The sequence below is a fragment of the Sinocyclocheilus grahami genome, unplaced genomic scaffold, assembly GCF_001515645.1.
Source record: "Sinocyclocheilus grahami isolate Dianchi unplaced genomic scaffold, SAMN03320097.WGS_v1.1 scaffold226.1, whole genome shotgun sequence".
In the NCBI taxonomy this organism is placed as follows: Eukaryota; Metazoa; Chordata; class Actinopteri; order Cypriniformes; family Cyprinidae; genus Sinocyclocheilus; species Sinocyclocheilus grahami.
Genome location: NW_015505405.1, coordinates 736,756 through 743,331, shown reverse-complemented (window position 1 = coordinate 743,331; position 6,576 = coordinate 736,756). Strand labels below are relative to the sequence as shown.

The 6,576-nt window shown below is 36.2% G+C and overlaps 1 protein-coding gene and 1 long non-coding RNA gene across 2 annotated transcripts in view; one reads left to right on the top strand and one right to left on the bottom strand.

The window, feature by feature from the left end:
• LOC107597017 (uncharacterized) overlaps nt 1–5,066 on the bottom strand; it is a 25,894-nt gene extending 20,828 nt beyond the window's left edge. The window contains exon 1 of the long non-coding RNA XR_001610423.1: nt 4,997–5,066. This is a non-coding gene — a long non-coding RNA (uncharacterized lncRNA). The remainder of the gene's footprint in view (nt 1–4,996) is intronic.
• acot18 (acyl-CoA thioesterase 18) overlaps nt 1–6,576 on the top strand; it is a 446,653-nt gene that overhangs the window by 22,686 nt on the left and 417,391 nt on the right.

The window sequence follows — 6,576 nt, the reverse complement described above, 5'->3', positions numbered from 1 at the left end:
CTTTTGTGTTCTTCTGTGCTACCTCTGTACAAATTAATTTTAATACTGATTTCATTTTAGTAACTTATTCTTCTTATTCTACTTGTTCTTATTCTATGGTTTTATCTAGAATTTTTAAAAAGCTTATAATATATATATTTTTTTTACAAAAGATTACATACTTTTAATAAAGATAGAAAAATGGCATTACAAAAGGTAAAAACAAAATTCTACTGTAAATCACTTTAAGGAGTCAAGTATCGCCTTGTAATGGGAAGGCAGATCTGTGCTATTGACCAGAAGGTGCTCCTGATGTTTGTTTGTTTTTGACTGTGCTCCTGCTTTTTTGATTTAGATGCTCCTGACGGTACATCACAACTAGGCCTATGCACATTACTGTTATTGCACATGCATGACTGCCTGTATATCCTCCTGAGAACCCGAAAAAAGAAGAAAAAAAAAGAAAAGCTTTGTTGAGACTATAAATTTAATATATATTGCTTTATGCAATATGAGTGTAAAAAAAATCCAGAAACTGATTTTCCCAATAAACACATTGTATCTATACACTGTGTCTTATTTGCATATTAATGTAGTGTTGGGACAGCATGTTGAAAAAAGAAGTGTAATAATGGGAGTAATAATTAGTCAGATTTTAATAATAATATCTTATATTTCATAGGAAATATTCACATTGAAATAGTATTTATTTTCCTATTAATTTCTTGTGTCTCCCAAAAAGTGTAATAATCATGTTTTTGTCCTGGTTTCCTCTAAAAGTAAACATGTATGAAATAATATTAATATGTTTATTCATTTACAAAGTATGGTTCAGTACTGCTACTGCTTTTTTAAAAATAGTAAAGCTCTGTTTTAGTTTTCGTTTACCATTTTAAAAACTATCGGTTGATTAATCGGTATTGGCCAGTGTGGTCCAAGCTAGCTATCGGTATCGGTAAAATCCACTATCGGTCGACCTCTATGCTCAACAGAACCCAGCGTTACAATATGCCATAATTCCAGCCAATCAGAGATGAGGCTACTAAATTCTGATTGGCTGCCTTGATAACCAATCACAACATTCCTTGCATTGCTGATTAAAGCGGAAGAGGGAAAATACAGTGCATGCATAATTATGTAAGTTGATATCATGATTTTATTTTTTTTCCAAGCACATTTTACCAATTCCAAACAACATCAATCTTAATAACTACTATTAATCTTGTATTTAATCACTTATAACCTATATATTATAGTTCATGAAGGCTGGAAATGAAAAACGCCTTATATTCAGGTGTGCATAATTATTAAGCAGGTTATCTTCTACAGATAAAATCTCGAGATGGACTAAAAATGAACTCCCAAAACTTACTGCCAGATTCTGGAAGATAAATTCTTCAAACAGTGGTACGCTGGTCCTTCAAGAGCCACTCACAACTTTTCTGTCTATAAAGCCTTATATATATATATATATATATATATATATGAATTTATTTAATACACGAGTTCCACAATTTGAGTTGAATTACTGAAATAAATAAACTTTTCCACGACATTCTAATTTACTGAGATGCACCTGTATATTTTGAAAGCACTGAATCATTGCATTGAATCATTGAAAGCATTGCTATAGAAATCGCGATTCATTCGATTCTTAGCATTTTAAATCGATTACCATCCAAAATCGTTGAATCACAATTCAAAAATCCATGTTTTAAGATCGATGCATATGCATCGTCAGGGTTTGTAATCGATGCATCGAGAAAACAAGTGAATCGTTACACCCCTACTTTAAAGTGAATGCAGTGCATAGAGCACATTGCATTTTCATAGCGGAGCCACTCGAAGTCTTTCAACCATTCTCTCCAAAAACCGATCTTTTCGGCTGGTGGATCAACATTCACCACATGATCGCTATCACCAGCACCATTATTTGTAACTTCAGGTGGTTTACAAAAGAAAACCTTTACAGTAATTGTCGCTCTTCTTCAGCCCTTTGCATTTCCCACGGTAGTTAGCTAGCTGTCACCTGACAGCGGAAAGCAGTGACTGAGTGACTGACTAACCTAATACTAACCAATCTAAAATCTGCATTTAATTTAAGAATGTAAAGATGAAGTTATGTAACGTTTGATAGAACGGCACATAACTGTGAACGTTTTTAGAGAAATGAAAACAGGTCGCACTACAACAATTATATGCACTCACACAAATGCTCCCAAATATATTTTAAGGTTGCACAGACTAAATTATGGGAGCATATGCGACCAAAATGGTTGCACAGACTAAATTATGGGAGCATATGCGACCAAAATGGTCGCAATTTCAAGCCTTGGGACACACCTGAGAACTGAGACAGATGGTGGAAGCAGCAGAGGCGGCAGCAGCAGCACAACCACAAGCCTCGATACCGAGGACTCTTGCGACATGCGCTCTGTCCAAATACCCACACTTGCGGTCTTGGCCACTTGAGAGCATGTGCACAAGACTGTCTCAGGTCTTAAAAAGCCAAAGCGCAGCCCTTAACGCACCATAAATCCACACTCCACGCTCCAGAGTGGTATTCGAGGCTTAGTGTATCCCATCATGAATCATGTTCTGGAAATAAATTGAGATCTCGTGAGAGGTCACAGAAACCTTTCCTATGTACGTTAAATAATAATTAGATATTATAATTTGGTAGTAAAACAAAGTGTTGCACATTTTATTGGTGCAAAGATTAGTAGATTTATTTTACATTTGCATCACTTATTTAGAAGCACCACAAATTAAATCATGTCATTTGTTATAGGGACTACTGAACAGACATTTAAGATTATTTTAAAATGTAAAGTATTGTTTACAAAATCTAAATGAATGTTTATTTTACAGATTTATTTTTTGTAAAGTAAATTTTTTTCATATTATAGGAATATAGGCCTATTTCATTTCAGCTATGAATGCGATTTTATCGTCTTTAAATTAAATAGTGTGATATCATATATATTGGTTTTATATACACCCTGCTCTCCAAGATATCTGCATTGGCCATCAAAAATAATTTCAGTGTAAGACTAAGGCCCAATCCCAATTCTTAGCCCTTCCCCTTTCCCCTACCCCTACCCCTCTGTTTCGTGCGTTCACGTGAAGGGGTAGGGGTGTCTCGATTCTCTTTTGGTTGGAAGGGTAGGGGGAGGGGAAGGGCTAGATAGCCCTTCAAACGAAGATTTTTCGGGACCACACTTCAAATGAAGGGATATCAATTATCTCAGCATAAACCGGCTTCAGGGGCAACATGGCTGCCCGAGAGAACAAAAATACACAAATGCAAGCATTTTTGGCATTAACAAAGATTTTAACGAAAAGTAATCATTTGTTTTATGTTACATTCAATCGTGAGTTCATATTTACGGTCATGTTACTTGCAAAAAAATCGTTAATATTTGCTAACTAACGTCATATCATTATAGACTGCACGATAGTGCCACAACATATTTTCATGTCTGATCAGGGCGATAACCACCGTAGACATTGAGGGGGGCTAGTCCCCCCAATAATTAGAAATCGCTAAACCCTTTTCTCAAATATTGCCAATTCGAGAGCGAGAGAGATTAAAGTTGCGTGTATGCGCGTTTCTCTTTTTAGAGTGAGTTTACTTAAAAAAACTGCGATTTTTATCCTCTCGTTGCTGGAAAATATAATGTATCGATTCCGTATTTAAACTGTTATTAATAAAAGTCGTGGGGCAGCGTTGACAAGTTTCTGTTCTCCTGGATGTGTGAGCTGCGCGATCTCCGATGTGTGTGTGTGTGTGTCAGTAAGCAGCGCATTAAGCCCCGTTCATACCAAGAACGAGAACTATAAAGATAACGATATTAGCGTCCACACCAGCGAACGATATCGTCAGTTTATTCTAAGCGCACATGCGTCTGCCGCTTTAAATTCTTGCGCTCGTTACAGCAGAATGGATTCTGATTGGCTGTCAGTGTTTTATCGTTCATCAGCTGGGAAAAAATCGTTTTGAAAGTGATCACACCGATATCGTTCCTCTGTATCGTTATCGTTGTGGTGTGAACTATGCTATTCTTTAATATTGAGAACGATTTTTTATAACTATATCTTTATCGTTATCTTTATAAAATAGAATTGGGCCTAATATTACACATTTGACCCGATCACTTTCATTGTAACGCCTCAACCCACAATTTTGCTTTTTCTTAAAAGAAAAGCATGTAGGTTACTCTGAGCTGAGCTTAACCAGTGTAGGTTAAGCTCAGCGGCAAAGCTGAGCTTAACCTACACTGAACCAGAACTATTCCTTTAAACAATTAACAGTTTTCCTTTAAAGGCTTCTTTTTTTTTTTATCCAAGTCGTCACAAATTCGTCCGATTAAACGGATATCCGCCCAATCTGGCACCCCCGCAGTTGCGTTATGTAGTGAGTCAACACTGGATGGAAATATAGGGAAACTGTACTAGGACATAAAAACACATGGATGGAAATGACATTATTATGGTATGCAAGCGATCGATATGTTGTCATTTAATAATGTATAGATTACTGCAATGATATAGACGCGTTTTCTTCAGGCTATTGCCACACCGTGGTGGTGGAGCTTGTGTTGCAGTTTTTGGGATGTTTCTCCCCTACAAAATGACATGCTAAATTACGGTTTTTACACTGTATCAAAACAGAAAATATTGAAACCGAAAACGTAAACTCTAAAAGAGTTATAAACGACCTTTGCTGCTGCAAGCACACAAACAAATGTGTCAAAGGTAACATTTCGTCACCAGCATTAGCCCATGAGCTGCACTTAAGGTTATTCATTATTACAGGTATTTCTACGACAATCTGATAGCTAGATCAGCTCTCTTCAATCTGCATTTCGTATTATCAATCGTAATTTTCTAAAGGTAAGTTACAGTTCGCAGTTTTAAACGCTTCCGGCTCGTGTCTCATGCTAAATTGTTGGTTTCATTCGGATTTTTTTTCTGTGGTAACATGTTGTGAAGTGGAGATAATGCTGCGACTTACATCTTTTTCGTTGTCTTTCCAGAAATTTCTGTCCCGACGCTGTTTGGATCAGTCTAATATCTGAAACAAGAAACACCTGGGGTCTAATTTTATCGGACTATATCATGTTGGCACCTGTTAGGTAACGTTACAGACATTTTTTCCCCACACATGTCCCTTACAAAAAGTTAACAAAGACTATAGTTTTATTAAAAGTAAAAAAAAATGTTTTATTATTTACAAAGAAAGACAAACAGTGGTGGTTAATACCAGGTTAGCGCATAATTAATATCCTATAGCATTGCGGCGTGAAGAAAATAAGCCTACCAGGTTGTAGTTCATTTCACAAACGCTTATCGTATCATCGTTTATCGGCCCTTAAAATGTTAATCATTTACTCACCTTACCATTGTCCCAAAGCCCATTTTTGTCTTTCTTGGAAAATTCTGAATGTCAATGTTGACTGAATGTTATAACTTACTTCAAAAAAGGACGGGGAGCACCACAGAAACATCATAAATGTGGTCGACATGACTCTTGCCTTGTTTTCCAAGTCGTCGGAAGCCACATAACAGTTGTTTGAAGAACAACTCCAAATTCTCGAAATAAATGTCGTTATTGACTGAAAATTCCAACATCCAGCTTAACTCTTTGTGGCGCTCTTCTGAGGGATACAGCGATCATAACCGTTTGTGAGTCGGATCTTTTCAATGAATCAAATCACAACTGATTTGAATAATTCGGTCAAATTGGTTCATCCTTTGGTTAAATTACCAATAAATACTAACCAAAACCAGTGTTGGGGAAAGTTACTTTTAAAAGTAATGCATTCCGATATTGAGTTACTCCATAAAAAAGTAACTAATTACGTTACTTAGTTACTTTTTATGGAAAGTAATGCGTTACGTTACTTTTGCGCTACTTTTTAAATCTGGACAGGGCTTGCTTGTTTGTTTTTAAAATAAAAAAGTTCTATTTTTGGCAAATATAAAAGCCCTTTCACACCAAAGGTGAAATGAATAAGCCTCAGGTTGAAGGGAAAGTACATTTACGTCCGTGCAGTAGAATGCAGAAGAAGACATTTCAACACACTTCAGCAATAAACAAAGACAAATGTTCGTCTAGAGTAATTTGTGCTTATTAGTGGTTGAACTGGATCATCGAAGGTCAGAAGCAAAGACATTGGTTAATAGAATGAGATTAAATACATAAAGGATATTTGTGTTCTTTAACATTTAATTATTGCAGGTTTGCGAACGCCCCTTTCTGCTGATTGGTCAGCCGAAGATCAAACCGTGCCGTCATCAGTTCTTCTGCAGCAGAATAATAGTCCTCCACTGCTGCAGTTGTATGGATTCTTAACGCATTTATTGCAACTACATTTAATCTTTTTTTCATCAAACAAACAGTCAAATGAATAGCTCGACAAAACTCGTACCGGGGCAGAGTCTAGACAGAGCTTTCTTCTGTGTAGATGTAAATTCTATTCTTTGCATCAGCTGGGCATCTTTCTGGTGCATGCCGCAAACATGAACCACAGGGAATACTCGTCTTTTAAAATGCTTAATTTATTTTATAATACATTAATTGCATCATATAAG